The sequence below is a fragment of the Paroedura picta genome, chromosome 9 (genome assembly GCF_049243985.1).
Source record: "Paroedura picta isolate Pp20150507F chromosome 9, Ppicta_v3.0, whole genome shotgun sequence".
Lineage (NCBI taxonomy): Eukaryota > Metazoa > Chordata > Lepidosauria > Squamata > Gekkonidae > Paroedura > Paroedura picta.
In genome coordinates, this window is record NC_135377.1 from 29,462,873 (window position 1) to 29,480,882 (window position 18,010).

Sequence of the window (18,010 nt, forward strand, 5' to 3'; positions counted from 1 at the left end):
GCACTGGATACCTGCCACTATGGCGCATATCTGTTACACATGTTCTACAAACAACCTATAAAGACTTTTGGAAGTGAAATTCTGAAGGGAACAATAAAGTGAAGTATTCCCCATATTTCAGTTTCACAACTCGGGTCATAAAATATCCTGGAGATATAAAGAGCTCTTATTTATTTTGCATTTTCAGTTGCTTCAAAGAGACAAGCATTATATATATATATATATATATATATATATATATATATATATATATATATATATATATATATATATATATATATATATATATATATATATATATATATATATATATACCAACAACTGATCACATGATTAATTTTGTGCACAGGAGAAATCAACAATAATCTTTTAAAAACAAAACAAAACAATAATCTTTCATTTTCCATCCTAAGCACATTTTCTTCTGTATTGCACTTTCTAGATTATTTTACCTTCTCTTAGCCATGCAAAAGCTATAGTGTTTCAAAGCTGCAGATTAGTGATGGTGGCAGCTTATTCCTTTTGGTTATCTACAGCACCATCTTAGTGTCTCGAGGCATAAAAGAATATTATCTGTGTGACAGTTATGGCTGGAGCCATCTATACTGTTCATGCTATCAGCACTCAAAAAGAGCTCCAAAAGAGAAATCATTCAGTTTAAGACATTTTTTCTCTCCGTCATTTCATTAAAAGCTTAAAATTGTGGAAGTGCTGCATGTTACAACAAAGCTTATATGAAAATTTCAGTAAATCTATGATGTGGAAAGTATAGATGTGGCGGTGTGTGTGTGTGTGTGTGTGTGTGTGTGTGGAGGGGGGGGGGGTTGCCTAGGATAGAATTGCTAATCTTCTGCAAAGGCAGTTGACCATAAGCAAGACAACCTATAAATCGGCTTTCCTCCTTTACTTAATTTTCATCACAAATAATGTGCCACTCTGATTGCATGAAATCATCAGGAGTGTCTTCAATTATCGTGTGCGGCCTCTGATCAAAATGACTTCCTTTATTCTGAATCAGGGGTGGGGGTGGGGGAAAGAATGATGTGGTGTGAGGAGGGAAATGGAGGTGGAGGGGGGGGGGAAGGGAGAATGCACAGCTAGTTATGTATTACAAATGTCAGGTTGCTTGGAAAGTGTATATATTCATATTTAATAATTTCTAAGCTGGGGTTGTGATTGTAATAACGGCTCATTCATATCTGCATTTCATTTAAATGCACTGTTTTGACTCGCTGAACATTTGTCAAAGATATTACAGCTAAACTTTTTCACACGACCACTGAGGGAATGACAAGCATTACATTACCAGTAAAACGGCATGACTTGCTGATACTTCCATTTTCCTTAGCAGCTTATGAAATAATCAAAATGTGTGCATGAAATGGCGGCCTGCTCTGAATTTATTTTAATACGGGCTGGCTTATAGAGAGAAATGAAGGAAGAGTGTAGGACCCCAGACACGAGAGACAATGACTTCACACAAAGCTGAATTTTACTAGCAGGAAAGATGGATATATGGGTATTAGACTTTTCATAGCTATAGGAAGGATAATCTTTCAATCAGATTAATGAGAAAATATATTGCATGGGCCCTACAGCACTCTTTGCTTTCCAGGCTAATACGTGATTTAAATCCCCAAAGTACATTTTCGGCATTACAATATCCTTTGATAATAATGTCGCTTGCACAAAGACAGATAAAAATAAAACAGTCCCCCTTGATTTCCTGTTTTAGATTTGAAGTATATTTTCAGTCCTTGTCTCGCAACGAAGTGAAATTCTATTGAGAAGAGTCACATTTAATAAGACAAAGAGAATTTTCTAATTATGCTACCTGTCAAGATTGGGATCTATGGGATTGCAACTGAAATGGAAGAAACAGATGAGGCAATTGCATATAGTCCGGTTTACTTTAGTGCATGATTACTATTTGCACTTAGATATTGCTTAATGTAAATCAAGCAAACACACAGACGTGGGCTTGGATGTAAATGCCAAGAGGCAGCTTTCAAAATGGATTCTACAAACCCGTGTTTCTTTCCTTTCCTTTTTGTAACCAATTTTCTAAGGCTCCCTACAGAAAAAGTGTGAAAATGAAAACTGTTAAATTGCAGGACAAGGTGTATAAATATAGAGTGCAAAGCTCAGAGATCTAATTAAGTCAACCAACACCAACAGATACATATGCATACATTTGTGCAGGAAAAGATTTGCTTGGCTGTTAGAGAAAAGGAATCACTGTAACAGAGAAAGAAAACTACAGCCACCGATAATAGTGCAGTAATGCAATGGGTTCACTCTATTCAGTTTGGCTAAGTTGGCCAAGAAAGTTAAAGATAGTCTTCTTTGGGGAGCTCCCTCTAAGCCTTCTCAGAGGTGGTTCTTGGCTCTAGCTCTGCCAATCTACAAAATGTCTTCATGTTGTTGTTATTATATTAGAGGTTTACACAAATGTGCGGCCTATCAATGACATCTAATGTACTGGTCATAGAACAGAAAATAAGCTTGCAGGAAGTGAAAACTGAAAGGAGAGTAAATTATGTTGTAAGAAAGGGGGGAAACCCTGTATCTACCACTGCAGTCCTATTTACTTTAAATTAATAACGGTTTGGACTCTATTCGCTTTTCTGCTGGCGTATTTATATTTTAGCGTATCTCCATAGAGATAAATTGCAATGGCATAAAAACAACATGATGACTTAAAAACAACATAGTAAGACAGCAACAAATAAACCATGCAAAGGTTAAAAACAAAGGTGATTAGAAGCCGACCATTGCTTGGTATAACAACAAGGGATGAATGAAGAGGGGGTGACAGGCATCCCAGCGATGTCACAGCATCTTGTCTGACATCAACCTGGAGGTGGTCACAGCATGCTAACATCACACTACAGTGTCATGCCAATGTGCTGATATCACTTCTGTGTTCACTCCAAAAGTGACACAAATTGCTGCAACACCTATTTTGCATGTCCCTGCCCCCTACAACTCCTGTTGGTATCCAGTGTTCACCTGGCAACTCTATTAAAAATATTAAAATATAGTGAGACGTTCCGAGACAATTTAACCTCCACCCAATGCCTTCTGAAATAAAACTTGTATACATTTCTTTCTAAATGCAAAAAGTGAAAGCGTTCTCTGCATCTACTCAGGTAAGCCATTCCAGAGGAGTAAAGAACGGGAGGGGGCGGGAGAAGCCTGTGACTTATATGCTACCAAAGGGACAACCCAAAGAGGTGTGCTACCAAGAGTGCAGCTGCCCTATGGGAGAACACTGGTAATCTGCTTTGATATAGAGACCCTTAAAGGCTTTACAGGTAATCTCTAGCACTTTGAACTGGGCCTGGAAGTCAATAGGCAGCCAGTGCAGTTGTTGTAACATTAGAATTATATGTTCTGAGTCTCTGACCTCAGTTAGAAGTCTTGATGCTGCATTTTGTAACAGCCAAAGCTTCAGAGACATTTTCAAATGCAGCAGATGAAGCATATGTTAAAGTATTCCACGTGGAGCATCTTATAGCCATCCAATAGTATGGGTCATCATAGCTCTGTTAGCAGACTTTAAATAAGGCCCATGAGCTAGATGTAGAATTTGCCTCAACCCCCCACTCGTCCAGTGGTGGGGCAAATTCCTGGTTCTTCATTTTGTCAGTGCCGGCTCCAGGCTTTCCCAGGCTTGGCCTGACTCAGGCCTTCAGTTGCCTCAGATGTGTTCCCTTTATTCCCCTGGATGGCCAAAGGGCCTACGTCAGACCTGAGCTGTGCAGATGAAGAAGAGTCAGGCCATCCAGGCCCAGCTCCTCCCCACCCTCACCCAATTTATGGCATCCCAGAAGGGACAAAAAATGTTCCAGGCACCTGGGGCATTTTTTTTTGTTTAAGAACATGCATTGGTATGCAATACCACATTTTTAAACAACAATAAAAAAAGGCCCATGCCTCCTCACAGTGCGATGGAACCTTGCCGCCCCAGCTCCCATGCAGGAGCAGAAATCCACGGCAGACGAGGTACAGCAGGCCAAATGCTCCATCACGCAGGAGCGGGAAGTGGTGGGAAAACTGCTGTGGCTCAAACAGGCTGCAGCCTGGCACGGAGCCTCCTGTGTGGTAAACATCCAAGCTCTTAATTTGATCTATTGATCTTAATCCCGCTGGATTATGATGGTAGATCTGTATCAGGCCCCAAAACTGCCTTCTCAACTAGCATCACCTATTCTTTTCTCCTTCATTTGCATAATTAGCATCATTTCTGCCTTCTTGGGACAAAGCTTCTATCTTAACCACTTGATCAACCCTTGTCTGAGATCTTCACAACAGGTTATTCCTTCAGCTGCTCTGCCACAATTTGCTCAACCACATTTTCCCAAAAGAGGCTATACGATTAATAGTGCTGGAACCCACTCATTGCACTGTAAAACAGAGCTGCAAACCTCTGGGCCCGAGTTAAGGCTCTTGTCTGAAGTTATAAATGGAATGAACCCTGGTGGAAGGTTTCAAAATTTGCTGAGTGGAATAGTGTAATGTAGGTCAGACTCTCAGCTTAGTGCTCTTCAATGGGGAAAAAATTGTGTATAGCTCTGATGAAGAGGAATTCAAAAATACAGTACTGATCAGCAAATGTGGGATCATAAAGTTGTGATCTCATATACAGCAGGGGTAGTCAACCTGTGGTCCTCCAGATGTTCATGGACTACAATTCCCATGATGCCCTGCCAGTGTTTGCTCGCAGGGGCTCATGGGAATTGTAGTCCATGAACAGCTGGGGGACCATAGGTTGACTACCCCTGATATACAGGATACAGCAGCTTTGTTGAAAATTAGCAGTTATAGGTGTCCTCTATGTGTGGTTGAGAGACACCAGAAATCTAGTATAGGCTGCCTTGAATTCTTTGATGGTGAATCCAGTGGAATCCATAAATAAATAAATATGTGAGGTTAACTCCATGATATAATAAATATTGAACATCTCATAATCCCAATTCATTATTCTAACATATATTTACTATATTTCATTCATAGAATGCAAATGGCTAAATACAGAAGAAAGAATGAAAATGCATTTTGTGAAGTTTTAGATGGATTGTCTGCATGGATATCAATTTGATAGATGCATGGAACTCTTTTCTGCACACCTTGATCTATTATAACTAGACAATACAATACCTGTATGAAATGTTTCTGAATTGATAAAACAACTAGCTTTTTGCTGATAAAACCACTACACTTTTTATATTGTGAACAATTCCTTTTCAGTATTCTAAGTGGGAAATATATGTTATTTTTATAGTAATTAAGAGGAACGTGATTCTGCTCACTAAGTACCTCTTTATTAGAAATATAATTAGCTAAGGTCTTTCATTGGATCACTTTTTGTAGGTGCAATCTTTTTTAAAAAATACAACCTTCAGCTATATAGAACTACTCATCTACTTGGGCCAAGAAAAATCATGCATAGCTTTCTAGTATATATTGTGCTGTGTCTTTTGCATTGTCAAGTCACTTCCAACTTATGGCAACCCTATGAATTAATGACCTCCAAAACATCCTGTTATTGACTTCCTTGCTCAGGCCATGGGTTCCTATACTGAAACAATCCACCTCATATTAGGTCTTTTTTTCCCTAGGGCCTTCAACTTTTTCTAGCATTGATGGCTATTCCAATTAGTTATCTTCTCATGATATATTGTGCTATATCCACAAAAGAAAATCCAGTGACGCACTGTGAACTTTGCAAACTTTACAATGTTTATTCTCCTTATCAACAATCCTGCAAGCATGAAATATGGGAAGTTCTGGAATCTGGGATTTGCATACTGATGTGCACTAATAGTCCAGTACTGTGTTCTTCTAAGCACCTTGTCTTCAATGGGCTGACAATAATGTAACTGAGTTTCCTATGAATATGTAGAATAACCATAACACTTGACAGGCCTTCCAGGGTCTCTCAGGATTCAGCATAGTGCAGATACAAGTTTTATTTGCCAAATTTCAATGGTTGCTATGTTATTCCTTGCAGGGAATTGAATTGCTATGCTCTGGAGGGAGCAGGTTCCTGAATTCTCTTATATCATCTGGATTTCTGGGAAATGCTTTTCTTCTCCGTGTTCTGCCTTGGAGAACCTACAAACTGCAAAGATGCTAGACTAAGGAGGTATAATCTCCAGGGCTGTAGCTATCAAATTAGTCACCTCTACTGGTTTATAACTGGTTGAAATCTAACTGGCTTTTATTCAGCAGACGGGCTTTCCCTATAATTGGATATGTGGAGAATGAAACAATATCTTTTCAATCAGATCTCAGAGCTCAGTGTGAGCTACAACTCCACTAGGAAAGCAGAAAGTATATTGTACAACTCCTTGTTCTTCTTCTTCTTGTTATGATTTATAGCCTTCCTTATTTCAAGGACTCACAGCAGGTAATAACTTGATACTATTAGAAAAGACACACCTTCCCTGTCCAAAGCTTCACACTCAGAGGAAGGCAACGTAAGTCAAATACAAAGAAAGAAATCACAGTGTGATTGAAGTTTAAATGAAATCCTGTTTATGCATCCACTATTTACATACAAGACTTGAATACACCAACAGACCTCTATGGATTAATGAAAAAATAGTCCATGTTTTTTCTTGTTTAAGAGTATGAAGTCTTTGAATGTGTATTTCTAGATATTGACAATTTCTCAATCTGTTTAGCACATATGACAAGTCTGCTACCTATAAGGGGACATCTTGACAGCTGTGTGTCACCATGTTACCAGGCAGCACAGAGACAAAATGGCCAGTGGCACTAATGTTTCCATTCAAACAACTGTTTTGATGATTGCATTTCAGTGACTGATGGAGCAATACTGATGCATAGTTTATTCTTTTATAGATACAGGAACCTTTGCCTATTCTCTGTGCCCCTCTTCCCTACTCATCTCTCTCTCACATACAAATATATTTATCAGTTTTCAGGGTTTATATAACATTTTGGGAATCATTAGGATGAAAGGCACTATAAAATGTAAGATATTATTAAAAATGAGATAAGTAAATGGAAAGAAAAGGCAGATAAACCTAGGCAGATCCCCCAGCTATTTCCAACCATGCAAAGGAGAAGGCCTTGAGCAGATTATCTCCCCTTAAGCCTGCCTTTCAGGCGTTGTGTCCTGAATTTATTCAGGATTAATCCTCTACTTCAAAAGAGATGTTGGTACTTAAACACCAATACATTTCCTTCCTGCACTCTATCTATTGCCCTTTTCACCCTGGTGAGTCTCTGTGGGGGGTAACTTGAGTGTTCTTTCTCAGTTGCCGAGTAGACCAGAAATACTAGCTACCTTAGCCAGGTGTCTTTGGTTAAAGTTGATTTTGGTTCCTTGAAGAGTCCATAAGATTCCCACTGATAGAGGTATATTTTACCTAACCAACACAGGCCTTTTATCAGCTTGTGAAAAGAAGAAGCTGACCCATGTAGGTTTGTTTCTTCCTATTCTTTTCTGAGAGCTACTCTTATGAGCATCTGAACTGGTATAGTTTGTGGTCTGATCTCTTCAAGGCTACTAAGATAACTTAAAAAAAGATGATTAAGTTTGTATTTCTGTTCTTGCTCTCCTGTACTGATTGTTTTTATGCAATAACAGCTGCTCACTCGAAGGGCCTCATCATCATTCTTTGTCTTTAGTCTAAAGATATTAGTGAATTCTCTTCTCTGCCTTTTCTGCCTTTAAATCGTAAGACCAGCAGGAGTTGCCTAGATGAAACTGTTTTTATCAGACATTGAGATTGGTCTGGATATTATAGGAAGTGACTGAATGTCCAGGAGGATGTATAATATTCAGGAATAAAATAACACCACAAATTATTGGATTCTTTCTCCGTTGCCAAGTGGTTGCTTCAATTATTTTCTTCTCCAAGCTATTTTCTGTTGAACCTGTGTGATTTCATACAATTCTAATTATAACAATGTGCTAACTTATTCATTTGAGAAACCTCTTGCTCCTGTTTCTTGTAGCCTGCCTGCTTGCCTATCCACTGAGAGCAGGTGGAAAGAAAATGCTTTAAAAATGGCACCATGCTGGCATTTCAACATCACTTCTGGCCAACACTGCTTTAGGATTTGGGCAAAAATTAGTGTTCTTCTAATCATCTTGACATCATACTGGCAATGTGACATCATTTCCCCTGTTTACTGGAAGTGATGTCACATTGCCAGTGTGATGTCATTGTGAGTGACATTTCACTATCAGCATGGAATTATTCTGTCCTTCATTACTGCCCCTTTGATAGGTGCTAGTCATTGGTTGGCAACTCTACTATTAACTAACAATGGACAATTCCTGCCTGTCTCAATATACAAAGTTGTGAACAATGAGCAGTGTTGCCCTTAGTATTCAAGAAATGTCCTTCATAGTGTTCTGTGTTTTAAAATGATGAATTCACAAGATTATTCCTTCTTAAAAATATGCCAGTATTGTGAATTAATTATGATTACCAGTCATTTAAACCAAACAACTAAGTGGCAGAGAGCTTCTTGCCGCTCAGCTGTTTAGTAGACTTGGCCCCCTGTTTTCTTCTCACTGCAAAAAGCTGTGGTGGAGCAGAAATCAGGGATTTAAACATTAAATGAGAACTGGTTCAGTCCCTGAACAAGAGTATCAGTTCATGATTCAACCACAAACCGTGAATCAAACCGCAAAAATGCTATTGGTGCCAATCTCAACATTTGAGTCATGAGTCAGATTGAATTACATCCCACTTTTGGGGATAGGGCTGTGGGTTAGGGGAATGAAAGTCAGAAGACAGAAGAAAAAGGAGAAAGGTTGAAATACATACAGAGAGACAGACAAAAGGATGGTTGGCTTCCATAGTAATAGGATGACCACTGTATGAGAAAGGATGCTGGACTAGATAGAACACTGGTCTGATCCTGTAGGGCTCTTATTATGTTCTTATCAAGCAGACATCTGTTAAAAAATTACAAGTAGCTCCCACATTGAAGACTGAGATTGAAAATGGGAGCAAGAACTGAAAATTATTGATTTAGGAAATAGAACAAATATGAAATAAGCCAATAAGACCTTTTAATGTGAATTTTCAGAAACCAGATAATCAGTACTTAACATTCATGAAGTGGTAAAGAGTGCTCAAGTATTTTGCACATGTTATTTCAGTAATCTTCAGCACCACAATGTGGGTCAGCATTAACATGCCACTACTGGGGGGCTGGAACTGACTAGTTTTCTCAAGGCCATTCATTTAAGCATGTTTGTGACTGAGACAGTGAGATTTAAAACCATGGTCTTCTGGTTCACAGAACACTGCTTTATACAAACATTAAGCTATTTCCAAGTGGCAATACCTTACCAAATTAGGCTCACCATAAAAGAAGGCAGTGGTGGAAACAAACCTTTAAAAACTATATTAATATATTTCATTTATACCTTGCCTTTTCCACCATGGAGATACAAAGTGTTTTATAACATTCTCCCCTTCTCCATATTATCTCCACAACATTTAAGCTGAGAGTGTGTGACTCCCCCAAGATTACCCAGAAAACTTTGATAGCAGAGTGGAGATTCAAACCTGGGTCTCTCAGATCATAGTCCAACTCTCTAAACCAGGGGTAGTCAAACTGTGGCCCTCCAGATGTCCATGGACTATAATTCCCATGAGGCCCTGCCAACATTTACTGGCAGGGGCTCATGGGAATTGTACTCCATGGACATCTGGAGGGCCACAGTTTGACTAACCCTGCTCTAAACACTATGTCACATTGGCTCCAATTCCCAATATACTGTCAACCAACATTTTTCTTCTACAAAGACAATCAGTTATTTTTGTGTGTATATGTGTGTATGAGAAAAAAATGTATAGCACACACAACTTGTGTACTTTATAAGGTCATGGGCAGTAAGCATCTGAAATACAATGAATGCAAGGTTTTTCTCATGGGAAACATTAATATTATTGATTTTATTTTTTTTAACAAACAAAAGGGTTAAGGTGCATTTTCAAGGAGGGGGGAGGAGAACCTATTATGCTAACCCTTTGTATACCAATGAAGTCAGAACCACTTCTTTCTGACAACAAAAATGCTTTTGTGGAGAAGCCCATTAATTTGCAATCGTAATGAACTGGAAATGCTGACTCCTGAAATACGTGAAGACTGCTATAGCCCTAACGTGCATTTAAAACAGTAAGAAGGAGTCCTCACTGCAGCAGCAAGTAATTGGTTTATTGCACTGAAGAGCCAGTGACAAGTAAAACAGTTGGTAGTGGAGCTTTCATCACAGGTTATTCTTTTTAAAAAGAAAAGAAAAAAATGGGGGGGGGGAATAGAACTAATTTAAACCTCTTCTAGCACAGACACAAACTGTTCCGCCTGGGAGTACCTCTCCTGAGGGTTCATTATGTTACTGGTATTTTAGATGTAAGAAACAACAACTAAACACTATTCTTTCTTTTTACTAGCTGCATGCTGTAGTATGCTCAGATTTTACAAAAATAAGAATGCACATAATAACTTGGAGAAAAATCCCTGAGTTGGAAATAATCTGGAGTACAACCTCAAGTAGAATGGATGCCATTTGAGCCAAGCTAATGTTCTCAAAATTCCGTAAATAGGCAGTTTTCTCTTGTCTGTGTTTTAAATCCCACCTAACAGCACATGGTTTATGAATATGAGGCAATAGTATTAGTGTCAGCCAGGCCCTCTGCTTGCATGATATTAATCTGACCCCAAAATGGGACTCACCAGGAGTAGTATAATTATTGTGAACAAAATAGATGTGTTTAGCCCCTGAGTACTGAAGTGCACATGACGTCCATATAGGGAATCTACGTGTTTTCTCCTCACAAACAGCTTGTAGGGGCATTTTAAATAAGTGGCATGGGGAAATCCAAAGGGCCCTTCTAGAACTTGATATAAACTCCAGGTTCCTTGCCAGTGTCCTGTCTTTTATGTTTTTTTAAAAGAAGAATTTACATCTATAAATGAAAACATTTGATTGTCTTTCTCTTTGATGGAGAAATGGATAAGGCGAAAGAAAGAAAGAAAGAAAGAAAGAAAGAAAGAAAGAAAGAAAGAAAGAAAGAAAGAAAGAAAGAAAGAAGTCAAACTCTTCAGACCTTGATGGGCAGATACAGCTATGATTCTGGTCAGGGCAGAAACAGTTCTCAAGTCTTCTGGAGTCTCTGTATATAGAAGAGTGAAACAATAGCATCTGGACTTCTCCAGCTCCTCAGCACTTCCTGTTCCTCAGATTCCTGATCGTAATCACATACATTTTCCTGCTGTCTTGATTACGTGGGCTGATGCTTCCTTTAGAACAGTCTTCCTCAATCAGGGTTTCATGAAACCCTGTGGTTTCTTCATGGTTTTGGAAAGGTTTCCCAAATAGATGGGAGTAAATTTATATATTTACCCCAGGGCTGGAAGGGGGTTGGAAGGGGAGGGGACCCAGACTGGTTGTACACAACTATGCTTCCCAACCATCTTCTGCACTATTGTGCCACTTCTGGGGGTTTCTTGAAACCTTAAGAATGTTTCAGGGATTTATCAATGGCAAAAAAGTTGAGAAATTTTGCTCTAAAACGTGTAACAGCTGAGGCTCCATTAACAGATTGGGTTGTAATCTAGAAGGCCTGGGCAGAAGGAGGACAGGAAAACCTCTGTGTCTGGAGAGACACAGCTGAGATTAGTCTTGGATTATTGTAAAAGCTGCATTCCTAGTCAGCCATAACAAGGCAAAGGGAAATGTAATATGGAGATTAGATCCAAGAGGCATGCCTAACCTGTTTCTGTGAGGTATGGTGGGCTGAGAGAGAGTGACAGGCCTATGGATGTCCAACAAATAGAATGGCATTGCAGAGATTTGAAAATAGATCTTCCAGATCCTAGTCTGAAACTATATCATAGTGGCTCTCTTTTATGATGGCCTAGTTCCCAGGTCCATAGCCAGAATATCTTTATTGTGTGTGTGTGTAGGGGGGGGGGGGTGAATGAGTATCATGGTAGTGAGCGCATCATTATTTATTTACTTTATTATGATTGAGCTATGCCGTTGTGATCTACAAGGGATCATTCTACAAAGAATGATATATGGTTTAAAACCAAATATCTCCTTTAATTTACACATGATGAATAGAGTCTTGCAAATGCATGAAGGCCCCTATGCCCATATGAACCCACTTCCACTTTCCAGGGTTGCAGTGGGCCAAATGAGAGTTCCCACCACCTCTGCAGGTGTCTGATCATCTCCGCATGAAAGTAGACAATGTGCGCCACTTCCTGCTTGCAAATGCGCAATAGGAAACCGCACGTTTGGCCATTTCCTGATGGGAGACCCCTCCCGCATTATCCTGCCACCTCATTGCAACTTTTCCCTTCCTGATGAGGTGGCAGAGAAAATGGAAGTATAGACAACCTTCAGGTTTCCCCCGCTCCTCAGGTTGTCAGTATACATAAGCTACCAATCCCTTCACTGTGATGGTTTTGGGGACTCAAACTTCCTTTCCCTCACCCTGAGACCCCCATTTTTTTTAAATACACTTCCACATTGCTATGGGATCATGCCACAACAATAAAATATTTTTCAAGATTTCTTTTCAGGATTCTTTGTATAATGGTCTTTGTATAATGGTATAATATTCGGGTAGATTTCTGATAGGCTGGCAACGGTAATTGGATCCTCATGATTGTGTGTTCACAATAAAGATTAAAAACACAGAACATGGATGCCATGCTAATAGGGAGAGGTCTGCTTAATCACATGCCCCCCCTTTCCCCATTCATGCCCTCCCACCAGAAAACAAAAACATTAATGTGTTTTAGATAGGGTTGCTGCCTGCTCCCAATGTTACTGTGCACACTTAAGAGAACATGACAGTACATTTTATTTCCACCAATATATGTGTCTGTCACTTTGCAGTCCCATAGCAACACAGACTGCACCAATTAAAAAATAAATTAGTGATCCAGAAATGGAGAGGGGAGGGCGGGTATAAGGGCAGGCAAAATGCTAGCGAGACTGTCACACGTTTCTTCTTTCAGACAGGATTGCCCCTGTTTGTGCCTAGTTGTGTGCTACTACAAGAAAGGGGAAGCAGATTCTCCTGCATTCCCTCATCATAGGGCAATAGGGATGAAAACCTGCGCCAACCACTGAAGGGCTACAGGTTTCTGCTGACGTCATGAGGAAGCAGCATTAAAACCTGCAAACAATGAGAGGCTGAGCAGGGGCAAATTCCTCATGCAGAAACGGTCACTGTTTCTTTCTCTGAACATGAAATGAAGCTTTGCTAACATATATCACAGAATGAAGTGCATTGTTTTTGATGGGTTTGGGTAGCCCCTTTGATTCACAACACCATTGAACTCACCCCCCCCCCCCGGTCCCCAAACCTGCTTCAGTTTGGCTACACATAACTTGCTATGAGGACTTAAGGATAGCTATAGGCACAGAGATAGGAATGCAATACAGTCTCCAACCTCCAGGTAATCCAGGCAGTCTCCCAGAATTAGAAGTGATCACTAGACTAGAGATAACTTTCCCTGGAAAAAATGGCTATTTCAGAGGTCAGTCTCTATGGTATTATACCTGATTAATGTCCTTTCTCCCCCTTCCTCAGACTCCATCTTCCCAACCTGGAGCTGGCAACTTTAGTGAGTATGTGCATGCCCAGAAACATAGAGAGAGAGAGAGAGAGAGAGAGAGAGAGAGAGAGAGAGAGAGAGAGATTGTTTGCATTGTTCTGACTTTGTGAGCCATCTCGTGAGTCTCTGAAGAGCCAGTATCCACATATTCTATATAATATGTAGAACTTTCAATAGAACTTTAAAAATAAAAATATACCCAATGTGAGATACACAAACACTAACAAAGGTGAAATGGCCATTTTAAATCGATCTCAGCATAAAGGCTAATGGAGTATTGTGAAGCTGAAGGATCTGATTCAGAGCAACATATAGGCTACCAGCAGGATCATAATCTGATGGGGTTCATGTAGAGGCACACATTATAAGCCTCAATGCTTATTTAAATTATGGACTATACATATACCTGCCAATATACACAGAAGCATGATGGCTCAGAAACGGGCAACTGTTACATCACAGCAGCTGTACAGCCCCAGTGTTGAAGAACTGATTCTATCAGGCCTTCCACATCCCCATACTGAGCAGGAAGCCCATATGCCCCTTGTGGTGCTTGGGAAGTTACTGACTTTGCAGAGTTATTTCCATCCAATTGCATTTATTTCCATCAGTTTAGAGTGAAATAACTTTGCATATGAATACACAAAAAACCAGGCCTATGTGCTTGTCTTTTGGTGCTAGACAAATGTTCTGATGAATAGAAGTTGAACTGATCCTCTGTGGGAATGGCTTCTCTGGATTGAAAGACTTGCTTTAACTGTAGTGACATACTGTGGGACTGAAATACTTATCCCAAAGTATAATTAAAGTTTTATGTGAAATAATACCATTAAGGTCCATAAACACCTTTTCTTCAGATAGAAAATGGCGGTATTAAAGAAGGGATGGAACCAGCTATCTTGTCCTTCGTCTCCTCTCCCCTTCATAAAAAGTGCACTACTCTGGTTTATGGAACACTTCAAACCAGGAATAAATGAAAATGAATTAAAATGTATATATCATCTGCAGCCCTTTCCATCATGTGAGAATTTTCAGGTAGCCAACTGTTTTGAAATAAAATTCCTTGCTGTTGCTATAGTGATGATAATAAAGTTCCTGCCTCAATTTGTGTGATAGCGGTTTCTAGCAGAACACTTGAAAAGGTAAGCTAATCTAAATGAAGGCGCTGTTAGTTCTCCAAGCAAGCCTCCTTGAATTTCGTTCACAATTACAGGTCTCTTCCATTGTCGTCAATTGCATTATATGCACATTATCATAATCTTCTTCAATGTGTCAGTGACAAATGATGTGGCGGGGCAGCAACATTCTCTTTACAGGTTAATGCCAGTGGACAAAGAATCTGGACATTTGTAGCAATAATTGATGCCTAAATTAAAGATGTTTGTCTATTAGCTATTTCTGGAGGGCTCACTACAAATCTGTATTTTTCCCTCCCTAACTGTGCAACTATGGGTGTTATTTTGTTCCTATGCTGCATTGTGATCTGCTCTCATTTTGTATTGATGCAAACAAAATAGCTTTAAAGCAGACAGTTACCTGTCAAAATGGATGACTCACCAAAGCAATGTCAAAAGATAAAACAGTATTGCCTCAGATACACATTCTGCTACAGCAATAAATTTTGTAAAATAACATAATTTACTTTAAACCATTTGTGATGCTCAAGTCACTTCCCTAATAGCTGCTTGAGAAGAAATATATGCAAAACACCTGACAAAGCCAGAATGTCATTAAATACTATTCTGATAAATAAAATACAACAGAAATACTCAGAATGCCACCAAGAGATAAACCGAGTAATCATGGAAACAACGTTTGTGTGATGAATATCTGGGGAGGGGGGAAAGCAAACCTCTGAAATTTAGCTATTAGGCCAACATCACCATTCTGCAAGTATGTGGCTGTCTTTCTTTTAGAAGTGAGGCATCCTCCAATCTTGTAACTCACTAACATGCCTCGGGCCTATCAAGAAGAAATTATTTTATTTGAGGGGGGAGACCCTATTTTGTTAGTAAATGTAATTAAACATTAAAGTTCAGTGGCAGTTCAGGTTTACAGCATAAGGCCACAGACACCATGTTCAGAATATGTCACGTAACGAGGGAGATCAAACAAATTAATGAAAGTGTCTGCCAGAGTTAATGGCCATGATGTCGGTAAGCTTTTAATTAATATCTTTCAGGATTTTTTTAAAAGCTCCTTTGTAGCTGGACTCATTAAGGCTTAGTGCTTTGGTAACCAAAAAGCAAAACGAGTTATGTCGATATTACCACAGAGTAGATAACTCTCTCCTTTCGTTCTTGGTAATAGCATATGTTCTTTCGTCCAGTATGTGACGCTTTCCTCTGACCAGTGACATTCAGGTCATGAGTACACATATGGTATGCCATACTGGCTCAATTAACCATCCATCAATTTAATTGCATAATATATCAGTCCGTGTATTCCTTTACTACTTACAGAGCTAAATACAGCACAGAAATATATAAAGAACAGCAACCATTTTTTGATGTTTGTTTACATGAAAGGGGCTATTAAGGAGAAACAATAATATAATTTATAAAGGGTTTTTTCCCTCCAACACTTCATGAAAATTTTTGACAGCTAAACTGATCAGGGACTGGTAGTTTTATAAATTATAATAAGGAAGCGTAGGTGGAAAGCAGGATTACAAGAAAATTACAGTGCTTCAACTGATTCTAATCACATTAATGTAGGGATAGGGGGGAAAGAAGGTATATTATTTCAACATTATGTAAATCTAAAGAAAGTTAACATGCTGCAAAGTTATAAGTAATGACACCGTGAGATGAGTAACTTGACTTTACGCAGTCACTTGGTACATCAAATCATTCTGAAAGATACTTGACAAAAATACCAACATGGTGACATATACAGGATTTTTTTTTCTTTATCTGTGTATCTATCTATCATCTTTCTTTCTCTTTCTTTTTACTCTGTCTGTCTGTCTGTCTGTCTCTCTCTCTCTCTCTCTCTACCATGTAACCTGTGTGTATAGTTACATGAACTTACATTCCTATGAAACAAAGGAGATGAATCTTTGTGCCACAGAATTCTGGGCACTGATCTCCTCCATGCAAGAATGTAATACTCTCTTTTTGTTCAAAGGAATGATGTGATCAAGAGAAGTAAAGCAAAGACTGATTCTGCTTGAGAAATTTGCCCCCAGGACAGCCTCTCATTGCTTGCAGGTTTTAGTGCTACTTCCCCATGATGTCGGCAGCAACCTGGAGCTCTCAAGTGGCTGGCGCGAGTTTTTCCCAGATTTGCTCCACAATGAGGGAAATTGCAAAATAACAATTTGCAACTTCTTGTCGTGCTTCCAATTGGGGAGCAACCTGGAGCAAGCCTGCATGGAGGGAGAAATGCATGACAGTCTCACTAGCATTCTGCCCACCCTTGCACCTGCCCTCTCCTCTCCTTTTTTGGATCGAGATTTTTAAAAATGGCATGGTCCACATTTCTGCGGGACTGCAAAGCTACATGCTCTATGTAAAAATAAAATGTTCTCCTCATTGGGCATTGTAATTTTGGGATCTGGCATCCAAAACACATTCCTGTTTGTGTTTTCTGGTGGTGGGGTATGGACAGGGAAAGATTGGGGGGGGGCGTGTAATTAAGCTATTAACTTGGCGACCAATGCACTTTATTTAAAAAATTTACAGTGAACAAACAGACACTCATCAGGGTCCAGTTACCATGGCCAGCCTTTCACAAATCTGGCTGAACATAAAGAGAGATCATTACACCAAGAATCCCAAAAAGAGTTCTAAGGAGGGAATGTTTTATTGTTGTGGTGTGATCCTGTGGCAATTCAGAAGTGCACTTAAAAAAACATTACAGGCTCAGGACAGAAGTTTGAGTCCCTGAACAACCACTGTGCAAAGATTGATGGCTTGCGGTGATTGACAAGCCAAGGAGCAGGGGGGAGAAGTTTGGGTTGTTCTCACTTGCTGCCTCATCGGGAGGCAAAAAGCTGCAGTGAGGTAGGAAAACATAGGAGGAATCTCCTATCAGGAAGCTTGCAAACGTACAGCTTCTAAACACGTGTTTGAAAGCAGGAGGTGATGCAAGTTTTATGCCTCCATGCAGAATTGGTCAATGTTCTATCTTTTTGTGAATGTCCTCCTCCATTGACAAGAATGGAGAAAGTGGTCTGGCCTGCAGTGGTCTGCAGGCATGTTGGAGTTTCCATAAGTACATAAGAAGACCTGTTGGACCAGACCAGAACATCTCATTTGGTGGCTAACCAGCTCTTCAAGAGGAACAACAACATGGCATAGAAGCTGGGACCTCCCCTTGAAGTTGCCTCCTGGCTGCGGTTTAGTGCCTCTTGTTCCCCTCAGCCACC